The sequence below is a fragment of the Oryza brachyantha genome, chromosome 1 (assembly GCF_000231095.2).
Source record: "Oryza brachyantha chromosome 1, ObraRS2, whole genome shotgun sequence".
NCBI lineage: Eukaryota > Viridiplantae > Streptophyta > Magnoliopsida > Poales > Poaceae > Oryza > Oryza brachyantha.
Genome location: NC_023163.2, coordinates 9,405,626 through 9,417,992, shown reverse-complemented (window position 1 = coordinate 9,417,992; position 12,367 = coordinate 9,405,626).

Sequence of the window (12,367 nt, the reverse complement as noted above, 5' to 3'; positions counted from 1 at the left end):
GGCCAAGTAGACCGCTTGCCATCGGCGTCGTTCCCCGACATCGACGTCGCCTCCATGACGCTGACCTCGAGCCAATGCCAGCCGCGCCTGGGCGCGTCCGCGTCAATGGCCGTCCTCACCGCCTCGCCACTCCCCTCCCTCTCGGTAGCGTCGTCGCCGACCATCCTCCCCCGCACGCCCGTCGCCGACGCCGTGTTTCGCCGCCGTGACGCCATCCCCGAGCTGCCCCCGACCATGCCCTAGCATGTTCACGTCACCGGTCATCGTCGTCGCCACGTCGCCGTCGTCGTCGTCGCACCGCCGCCGCCACCGCCGTGCCGCTCGAGCCGACCGCCGCCGGCCGCGCTCTCCTCCCCCTCCTCTGTTCTTTCTCACTGCCTCGCCAGGCCCACCCATCATTCTCTCCCTCCTCATCCAAACTATGGGCCCCACCCGTCATACCACCTCTCTCTCATTGCCCCGTGGACCCCCACTTGTCACCCTCCCTCTCTCTCCTGTGCTGACGTCATCCCTCCAATTAATTGTGCAATAAATCAATTAAGGTTTTCTGTTTAGTTTAAAAACACAGTTACTCATCTAAAATTCATAACTAATTCATCTAGTCTCCGTTTAGGTCCATTCAAGTTTCATTAAATCCAGAAAAATACCAAGAATCCATTAAAAATAGTTTCTTTCTTTGTTTCAGTAGTTTTCTGTCTGTTTTTGCTTGTTTTGCCTTGTTTATCGTAGGTTTTAACCCTGTCGCAGTGCCGTTCGTTCTCAAAGACGTCGCCGAAGTTCCTCGTGGGTCTGAGCAAGGCAAGTGGCACACTCCTTTGAACATATTGAACCTATGGTTATAAAATCCCCGCTTTACATTCAAACATGCATTGTTTTATGCAAACCTATTTATTGTATTTATCTATTGGGCATTTACCTTTATTCCCGTTGATTCTCATTGTTTATTATTGTTATCCCAGGGTTAATTTGACTACAAATAGGCTTAGGAAATGCTTAGTCATGCTTAGTTCCACTAGCTCACCAATTATCATTTAATTATCTGTTAGACTTGATAGACCTTTAATGGTTGTGATCATGATTAATTTTACCTATGTGGATTAAATACAACTAAAATACTGCTTACGGTGGGCTGTGGGTCCATGGTTTTGAGAGTTGTGCCCATAGCAATTAAGGACCGGTTCTCGGGAAATCCTGGAAGCCTTACACGTACTAACCACAAGCCAGAATGGGCAACGGTGAGACTCGTAGTCTAGCTTGTTGTCACACCCGGAGTTTAATCCTAAGCCTAAATCGTAAAAGAAATTTGTAAATAATAATTGGCTTAATTAACTCAGGAAAAATCTCCCTAAAGGAATTAATATAATTAAATCGAGGTTCGTAAATCGATTAACTGGATTTAAACTCAAAATTTGCAGAATATAAAATGTGCCCACAAAATTAATTTAAAATTCGGCAAAAGTGGGGCTTTCCTTTTTCCCTCCTTTTTCTTTCTTTTTCCCTTCCTTCTCAAGTTGGGCCGAAGTCCAATTTTCCTCCTTTCTTTTTCCTTCCCTTTTCTATTTTTCCTCTCTTCCTTCCCGGGCCGGCCCAACCGAGCCAGTCAGGCCTCCTTCCTCCTCCAGCCGGCCCAGCCGAGCCGCTCCCGCGCGCGCTCCCTTTCCTCCCAGCCGGGCCGTCGGCCCATCTAGCTAGCTCGCTTGCCCGCGCGCGCCAAGTCCACGCCGCCTCCTCCTCCCTCGTGCCACTGACAGGCGGGGCCCGCCTGTCAGCGACCGGCCCGGGGTGCCGGCCGAGTCCGCCTCCACCCCGACTTCGCCGCGCCGCCGCGCCGTGGCCGAACCCGCCGCCGCCTTTCCCGTGCCATGGCCGGTACGGCCTCTAACCGCCGCCTCCGCCCTAGCCGCGCCACCCCGCGCCATAAATACCCCGCCGCCTCGCGCCACCGCCCACCCTTTTCCACCACTCGTCCGAGCCGCTGCCACGCCCAACGTCGCCGCCGCCGATCGATCTCGTGAATCGCCGCCCTTCTTGCTCGCCGTCGGCCATCACCGTGTGTTTCGCCACTTCGCCAACTCTCCGCCAGCCTTCGCCCTCGTCGGCGGGCACCCCAGCGCCGTCACCGCCCCTTCGTCCCTTTCGCCGCCGAGCCCGAGTTCGCCGCCGCCGATCGATCTCACCGCCCGCGACTCACCACCCTCGCTACCGGCCATTGTCACGTGTTCTGCCGCCTCGCCGACTCATCCCCGCCGTCGACGCCGCCGATGAGCACCCGCATCTCTCTCTCCTCTTTTTCCCCTCCCGTCGCCGTCGTCGGGCCTCCGCGCCGTCGCCGGATGCTGTGCGCTGCCTCCCCACCGTCGCCGCACCCGCCCGTCGTCGGCGTCGCCACGCGGTCGTCGTGCCGCCGCTGCCGGCGCCCGTCGCCGCCTCCCGCCGCCGCGCGCCGTCGCCATCTCGGCCGGCCGTCGCCGGCGTCTTCCTCCCCGCGCCCGCCTCCGCGTCACCTCGCACCGCCTTCCCCTTCGCGGGTGCATCGTCGCCCCTCCCCGCCGGCGCGTGCCGCCAAGGCCGCCGCGCCCGCCCGGCCGCCCGTCGCTGCCCCGCCGCCCGCTCGGTCGGCCACCGCCTCTCTCTCCCGGCCGAACTCCCTCCCCGCTCCTCTGTTCCCTCTCTCTGACCGATGGGGCCCACCCGTCGACCTCCCTCTCTCCCTTGCCTCCCCTTGGCCCCACCTGTTAGTCGGTCGCTACCGGTTCACCTCCCCTCTCCTCTCTCCCCGGGCCCGCGTGTCAGCCCCTCCTTTTCCCCTTCTCCCACTAACAAGTGGTCCCCACCTGTCAGCCCCTCCTCTCTCCTCGCTGACATCAGCAGCCCCATTTAATTGCGCAATAATTGATTTAGGACTTTTCTGTTTAGTTAAAAACCCAGAAAACTTCTAAAATTCATAACTAATTCATCCGGTCTCCGTTTAACTCCATTCAAATCTCAGTAAATTCATAAAATTGTCAAGAATCCATTAAAAATACTTTCTTTTACTAGTTCAGTAGAGTTTGTGCCTGTTTTATTTATTTTTGTGCTTTGTCGCTTAGATTCGAACCTCGCCGAAGCGTCGGTTTATTTCGAGATCGTCGCCGAAGTACCCCAGGGACCAGAGCAAGGCAAGTGACATTAATCTTTGATCATATTGAACCTATTATTGCAAATTCCCCACTTTAGTTATTCAACTATGCATTGTTTTAATTAAAGTATTTACCTTATTCATTTTTCGGGTAATCCTTATTATTATGCCGTTGTTTATCCAGCTTTATTTCATGACTACCCAGAGTAACTTGAGTAGAGTTAGGCCTAGATTAATGCTTAGCCGTGCCTACAATAAGTAGCTCATGGGATCACTCTTTAATCATGATTAGTTCTGAATAGCTGTTAAATATGATTCATTACCCGGTTCGGGTTAGTGCCAACTAAAATATTGCTTATGGTGGTCTGTGGGTGCATGGTTTTGAAAGTCGCGCCCATGGCAATTAAGGACCGGTTCGCAGAAAACCCCAGAAAGTTATTTCCGTGCTAACCACAAGCTGAGTATGGGCAAGGTGGGATTTGAAGTATAATCGCAAACTATTCGACGTACCGAGGCTAGGGTGAGCATGATGGAGTATGGATGGGAGTCGTGGTGTAACAATGGCCTATGCTACTTCCGGATTTGCCTAGGCACAAGAGGGGGCTACCCGACTAGGTGTAAAGGAGGAGGCGGTGTGGTGTGATTGAATAGGGAGGGTTATGCGACGGGTTCTATCATAGTTCCCTTTCCGGTATGTCATGGTGGTATGTCGGCGCACGTTCTAAGTGTAGTGGGACTATGTCTTTTGGGTACAGTAGTACACCTCTGATCAGAGTAAATCTATTCGAATAGTCGTGCCCACGGTTAAGGGCGAGCTGCCAGCTTCACTGTGATTAGTTGAACCTTTTAATGACTTGGGTAAACTGGCTTTCACTTGGGACTACTGCAACGTGGTGTAAAGTTGAGTAGTGGTTGGGCCTGTTGCATCGTGGTGTAACCTTGGACAGTATTGTGGTATTTTACAATTGTTATTTAATTTACTCCTTTATTTACTTAATTACCTTTATTCAAGTTTAATCTCTGTTATTTACTTAAATGCTGCTTTATTGCAACTAAACCTAGCCTATCCTTGTTGATCCTTATGCATCATGTATTACTCTCTTTTCCGTGCTGCTTGTTGAGTACGGTGGTTTGTACTCAGCCTTTCTCAATTTCCCCCTCCAGAGTTAGAAGTTGTGTCCGATGGAGGTGACTCCTAGGAGTGAGCTGATCTGCCGTCGAAGCTTTGCCTATGGACTGGAGCCATACCCGCTGGAGCTAGTTTACGTTATCTTTCCGCTGCATTTTCGTTAGAATAAATGTTATTTTCAGTTGTTTCTAAGAACGATGGTTATGTAATCAACATTATCTTTTTGTGTACTCTGGCTGGTCCTGTATAGGGATTTTAATACACAATTAAGTTCAGGAATTCGTGTGAGGAATTTCTGGGTGTGACACTTGTGCCTATTTGACGTACCGAGGCAAGGGTGAGTGTGATGGAGTATGGATGGGAGTCGTGGTATAACGATGGTCCTATGCTGCTTCCGGATTCGCCTAGGCACAAGAGGGGGCTGCCCGACTTGGTGTAAAGGAGGGGGCGAAACCTGAAGTGTGGTGCGATTGTCTAGGGAGGGTTAGATGAAATGACTTATCATGGTTTTCGTACTGAGGTATCGTGGTGATAGGTTGGGGCATGGTAACATACTTAGGAGTCATGTCTTGTGGGTAAAGTTGTACACCTCTGCAGAGTAAAACTATTCGAATAGTCGTGCCCGCGGTTATTGGGCGAACTGACAGATTCACTAGGATTAGTGAACCTTTTAATAACCTGATTAATCTTGGAACTGGTTTGACCCTGCGCAATGTGGTGTAACGTTGGCAGTGGTCGGGTCTGTCGCAACGTGGTGTAACGTTGGACAGAGGGTTGACCCTGTTGCAGTGTGGTGTAACGCTGGACAGTGGTTTGGACCTGTTGCAATGTGGTGTAACGTTGAACAGTGGATGACTATTTTTAAATGTTACTTTACTTTTATTTGAGTCTATTTTATCTACCGTTTTGCTAAATTACTGTAGCTTTGTGCAATTTAACCTTAGCCTATTTCTTGTATCCAATTGCATTCATTATTCCCCCTCTCTTAGGTGTTACTTGTTGAGTACGGTGGTTTGTACTCAGTCTTGCTTAATTTTTCCCTACCAGAGAAAGCACCGGGGCAAGTGCCAGAGTTTCAGTCAGAAGGTTGTTCCGAAGGTTGAAGTGAGATTCAATCCGCCATCAAGAATGCCTGTGGTGTGGAGCCGTCATCGCCAGCTGAAGCTGAAGATTAGATGGTTTAGTTTTGTTTCCTTTTTCTGCTGCATTTTGATAGATAATTGTTTTTATTTGTTTTTAAGTCGTGAAACTGTGTATTGATTTGTCATATAGTGTGTACTCGGGCTGATTCCTGGATCGAGATTAATGCATGCTATTGTTCAGAAATTGGTGTAAATTTCGGGGCGTGACAATAACTATCTTCACAAACGATCCGTCTGCATGCGAAGATTGTTATAGATGTGAATATATTTATTTCAAAATCTTTTTTAGTTTATTTTTGTAATTTGAAAATGTCTACGGTAGTTGTAATAAAAATAGTAATTGTACGTACAAATATACAAACCTTAATATTATTACTTTAAATTTTTTTACACAAACATGGCAAATTAGTATATTAGGAAAATCTAACAAAATTATATCATCGACATATTACAAACTAATATAATTATGATATGATTGCACCAAATAAATAGACAATAAAAATTTTATTCTCTCTCATATTTATATGACAAGATCTAGATCTAGATCTAGATCTAGAACTAGGAGGTGGATGTGATAGCAAAATAAAAAAGATGAGAATTTATGTTACCACATTAAACTACTGCAACAAGAGGCATCAAGTTAAAAAAGATGAGAATTTATATCACCAGGAAAATCGCTTCAATCACCAACGGTTCGTGGAAGGAGGGAGGAGTTGTTCAAACACATGAAGGTGGGAAGAAAATGAAACGTTTAGGGGAGACGTGCGCAGCGATAACCGCGCCGGTTTTGATGTGCCCTGTAGCCAGAAGATTCTCTGCCGCTATTACTGTATCTGACGTAACAAAATAGCTATAAAATGATGACAACCATCCCACCTCTGATATGTTTATGAGTCAAATTTTGACTCAACATCATAGTACTACTATTGCTACTAACTGAGCGCAATTAAAAAAACTATCAAAATAACTGCCGGTACGCTGCTGGATGAAAACGCTAATTTTTTACAGAAAAGTTAAACTTTAACTATGCGATGAAGAATTAGAGTGTGGGTCCGATATCGTGCAGTGGGACCATGAAGTAAAAAATTAACTACCGGTGACCATTCGCTGTTGGTTGTTGAAGTAAACAATTAACTCAACCTCATATGTCGTGTGGTGCTTATCTAAACTAATAAAAAAAGAAGCAGTTCGTTTTTTCTTAAGTCCACCAACAAAAGTATACACATGAGTTTTCTGACCGTGTCCATTCAACGCTTCAGATTTCAAGTTGGATTAACCCTCCAATTAGCACCGCAATTAATAGCCCACGCACGACAACCGCACGGCCGCACCAACGCGCCCCTTGCCCCTCACTGCACCTTCCCCCTCGGCCGTCACCGCACCTTAGCCCGCCGTCGATCTCTCCCTCTCCCGGTGCATTCTCTCACCCCACCGTCGCCGCCCTCGGCCCGCTATCATCGCCGTCGCTCCCTCGGCCCGCTGTCGCCGCTGTGCCTCCCCCTCTGTTGCCGCCCCTTGGGCGCCTGCCGTCGATCTCTCCCTCTCCCGGCACCCTCCATCGCCCCTGCTTGCGTCCCTCTTCCTCACCGCTGCTGCCCCTCACTCCGCCGTCGCTGTGAAGGTCCGTGTGCAAACCCAACCTGAATTATGCTGTAAAATACACTAAAAAAAGAGTCAAAGATGAATCTTGTTTTGAACTGTTGAAAGCTCCTCCTCTTCTTTCTATTTGCGGGTTGACATGCAATTTCTAGCATCACAGGCTACCACATACCTTTATTTTAGTGATTACAGGTACTCGTGAGTACCTTGTTTTAACCATGAGGTTTGCACACGGACCTTCACAGCGACGGCGGGGTGAGAGGCAGCAGCGGCGAGGAAGAGGGACGCAAGCAGGGGCGATGGAGGGTGCCGGGAGAGGGAGAGATCGACGGTGGGCGTCCGAGGGGCGGCAACCGAGGGGGAGGCATGGGGGTCGAGGGAGCGATGGCGGTGACGACGGGGTGAGAGAGTGCACGGGGAGAGGGAGAGATCGATGGCGGGCTGAGGTGCGGTGACGGCCGAGGGGAAGGTGCAGTGAGGGGCAGGAGGCGCAACGGCCGTGTGGCCGTCGTGCGTGGGCTGTTAATTGTGGTGCTAATTAGAGGGTTAATCCAACTTGAAATCTGAAGCGTTGAATGGACAGATCCGATGGTCAGAAAACTCACGTGTATACTTTTCTAGGTGGACTTAAGAAACAACGAACTGCTACTTTTTATACTAGTTTAGATTAACTTTTAACAAAATTCAGTCCATTTATATGGTTCTTTTCCATCTGTGCAGCAGATGCACAGCTGAATTAAATATACAAGTCAAAGTCATGGCTGTTCCGTATCAATTCATTTTGTTATTGGTGCAAATGGTCATTTTAAGACCATTATGAAGATTGTATTTCTGAAAAAAAGAAAGCAACTTTTTAACACCTCAATGTGACGTGTCAGTTATATGTGATGTTTTTTTTTTGGGTTTTTGCTTGGTATTAGTCTGCAGCATGGACCCATATACTTTTTTGTATTAGCATAAAAAAATGATACTCAGTGCGCAACCTGACTATTATGTAAGTCTGCTCAACTAACTATATTGGAACATGATATTGTAATATTATATATATATATATATATACATATATATATATATATATTAGCATATTGCTTATGCGTTGCAATGCGATTTTATCAAAAAATATTATTAGCATGTTATTAAAGTACAGCTAATAAAAATAGTTTGATATATAGGTCTAAGTTATTATTTTTTCTTTCAAAAAATATGAGTGAGTTGGTGATGGGGTAGATGGCAGATTCACCCATCACCACCACTACTCCTTTTTATACTCCTTTTTATAGTACATGATATATACTTGGTGACATTTGGAACTTTGTCATATTCTGCAATATCATGGAAATTTGGAACTTTGTCATATTCTGCAATATGCCGTTGACATTTGCTTAATTTCTATGATTTATTATTGTCATCTGGTAGTCTTTGTTAGTACTGTACAATTTTGTATAAATAGCCAAAATGCCTTTGGGACAAAAACATTCAAAATTTGTACAAATCAATCTCTCACTTTTGGTCCAGTTTTATGCAATTATAAAATTAAACTAATATGTATTGATGATGAAATGTTAAATATACTTGGTGAGAAATGGCCGTCCGATAATTTCTTAGAAATATGGATAATAAGAATATGTATGCTTTAGATAGCAAGATATTCTAATTTATTAAATAATAAGACGTGGTCTCCATAACTACCAATATTTTTCTTCATTTTGAAGGTTGCTTTAGGGTTCTGTGAATCAAAATTTCTCTCCATTGCTAAGGTAAACAACGATGCAACAAGTGTATTTCATTCGATATATGTCTACATGCCTTGCATGTGCATGCTCACTAGTTGAAGTTAAAATTTAACTTTGCGGTTCATGAGGCCGCTAGTTTTTCCACGGTACAGTTTGTGGGGGCCGTGCGCCTTTGATTGTTATCGTTAAGCTATGTGCGGAATGTTACTCAAGCTGAACAAAGTTTAATTTATTACTAAAGAAAGTTTAAACATGCCTTATAATTTTACATATTTTAAAAATAAATAATACAAATAATTCAACCTAGATCAAAAGTGAACGAAGTCAAATAGAAATACGGAAGTAAAGACAGGTCGTGCCTCTGCAGCTCTGGTTCACTACGTGCTGAATTGAATATTTTCATATCCAATTTCTTTTGCTTCGTTCGTTTTATACTATATTTTATACTCTATGATATTTTAGTTATCTCTAGATTAATCTATTAATCAATATATAATATATATTGTTTATATAAACGTCCACATTTATTACCTTTCATATGAACGTAGATAATGCTAGAAAATACAGTACATAGCAACTTGCCAGACCGAGTAATCGATAAGGTTGATCCGTACATTAAATTTTTGTACACAGACATAGCAAATTAGTATATTAGGAAAATCTAACAAAATCATATCATCGACATATTACAAACTAATATAATTATTATTTGATTGCACCAAATAAATAGACATTAAAAATTTTATTCTCTCTCATATTTATATGACAAGATCTAGATCTAAATCTAGAACTAGGAGGTGGATGTGATAGAAAAATAAAAAAGATGAGAATTTATGTTACCACAGTAAACCACTGCAATAAGAAGCATCAAGTAATACTCATACATCTAACATCAACATATCAAAAGAAAGTAAATTAAAAAAATATGGAGCTTTTCCTTCACAATTTTGCATGCATATATCGATCACAAGTTGAGGTCTATAAGCTTGAAATTTACATACCTAGTGTGGAAATGATAGTATGGAAATGAGTAGATCTAAGTACCGTAGAAACATCTCCCGAAGATTTGAAGTTCAAAACCCCCCTATATTTAAGTCACTTTAGGAGAGAGAAACTTCGGGAAGAATGAACTTGGCTCGGGGAGGAAGAAGACTACGTAGGGGCATCTTTGCAGGCGGGCTATATAAGCGGCGCCTGCGAAGATCGATCTTCGCAGACGAACGATGTCTGCCGCCTGTGAAGATCAATCTTCGCAGACGACGCTTATATGGCCCGCCTGCAAAGATCTATCTTCGCAGGCGGACCGCCCCCTCCACCCCGGGTACATTTTTTACCGGCGGGGTTTTGGCTCTGAAGGTCATGCCCGCCTACGAAAATCGAACCCCTACGACGTTGAAAATGTGTTTTCTAGTAGCGTGGGCCGCACTTGCGCTGCTCCGTCTCCGGCCATTGATGATGATTGTCCACCACGTGCCTGTGTTTGTGGGAGTACTGCTTCGCAGTCGTTCTGTGAATTGGAAAACATAATCTTTTCACCTTTTTCGGTATTTTCCCCAAAACCTCCATGATCGGGAATGAGAAACTGAGAAAATATGCAACAAATATAAAACCCTAGGTGTTAAAACACGCGGTACGCGAGACAGGTATTGCAAAAAACAATGGTTGAACTAACCTACCCCCCCCCCCCCCCGGTGAGAATGGTGATGAAGGGATCACCGGGAAGAAGGTGCGCCATCACCAGGAAAATCGCTTCAATCACCAACGGTTCGTGGAAGGAGGGAGGAATTGTTCAAACACAGAAAGGTGGGGAGAAAATAAAACGTTTAGGGGAGACGTGCGCAGCGATAACCGCGCCGGTTTTGATGTGCCCTGCAGCCAGAAGATTCTCTGCCGCTATTACTAATCTGATGTAACAAAATAGCTATAAAATGATGACACAACCATCCCACCTCCGATGTTTATGAGTTAAATTTTGACTCAACATCGTACTACTACTATTGCTATATCAGTTAAAAACTAACTGAGCGCAATTAAAAAAACTATCAAAATAACTGCCGGTACGCTGCTGGATGAAAACGCTAATTTTTTACAGAAAAGTTAAACTTTAACTATGCGATGAAGAATTAGAGTGTGGGTCCGATATCGTGCAGTGGGACCGTGAAGTAAAAAGTTCACTACCGGTGACCATTCGCTGTTGGCTGTTGAAGTAAACAATTAACTCAACCTCATATGTCTCTGGTGCACATCTAAACTAATAAAAAAGTAGCTGTTTGTTCTTTCTTAAGTCCACCCAAAAAAGTATACACATGAGTTTCCTGACCGTCAGATCTGCCCATTCAATGCTTCAGATTTCAAGTTGGATTAACCCTACAATTAGCACCGCAATTAACAACCCACGCACGACGACTGCACGGCCGCACCCACGCGCCCCCAACCCCTCAATGCACCTTCCCCCTCGGCCGTCGCCACACCTCAGCCCGCCGTCGATCTCTCCCTCTCCCGGCGCACTCTCTCACCCCGCCGTCACCACCGTCGCTCCCTCGGCCCACTGTTGCCGCCGTGCCTCCCCCTCGGTAGCCGCCTCCCGAGCGCCCGCCGTCAATCTCTCCCTCTCCCAGTGCCCTCCATCGCCCCTGCTTGTGTCCCTCTTCCTCGCCGCTGCTGCCCATCACCCCGCCGTCGCTGTGAAGGTCCGTGTGCAAACCCAACCTGGATATGCTCGTGGACTGAGTGATGGGCTCCCCAAATTCATCAGATCTAAAGGTGCTCTCGGGTAAGTGTAAATAACATGTTCCTTTTATCTTAGAAACTCTCTTTCTCTAATGGAACAATTCCCTTGTAAAGCCTGTCATTATTAACCAATAAGATTTATCAGGGCAATACAACATAGAATTAGAGAAAGAGCGCTTCTAAGATCCAAAAGTGAATGAAGTCAAATAGAAATATGGAAGTAAAGATAGGTCGTGCCTCTGCAGCTCTGGTTCACTACGTGCTGAATTGAATATTTTCGTATCCAATTTCTTTTACTTTGTTCGTTTTATACTATATTTTATACTATATGATATTTTAGTTATATCTATATTAATCTATTGATTAATATATATTGTTTATATAAACGTCCACATTCATTACCTTTCATATGAATGTAGATAATGTAGTACATAGCAACTTGCCAGACCGAGTAATTGATAAGGTTGATCCGTACCACCTCTATTATAAATGAACATTTCAAATCTGTAGTGTTTCTATAAAATCAGCAGTTACTCTGTGCTTTTGCCATACCATGTTCAATCTGTAGTTTCTTGACATTGTCGCTTTAATGTGTAGTTATCTGTAGCTTCTTTACATTGTAGATTTAATATGTAGTTCTACATGTAGTTATTGACGATGTTACTTAAACATGTAATCTTGCGAAAGCTTACGAAAGTAAATTTGTTAGGTTTACTCTGTTTTATAATAGGGCAGTTTTACCATCCTTGAAAAGTAACTCAAGTTACCAAGAATTTTAGTACAAATCTTTGGTACCTTAGGTACGAAGTACCTCAAGGTATCGCACTTTTTAGTGTAAAAAGTTTGATACCTTGAGGTACTTTTTCAAGTATGGAAAAAAAAACTCTTTATAAAGTCTTAGGCCTTTCACATTGCT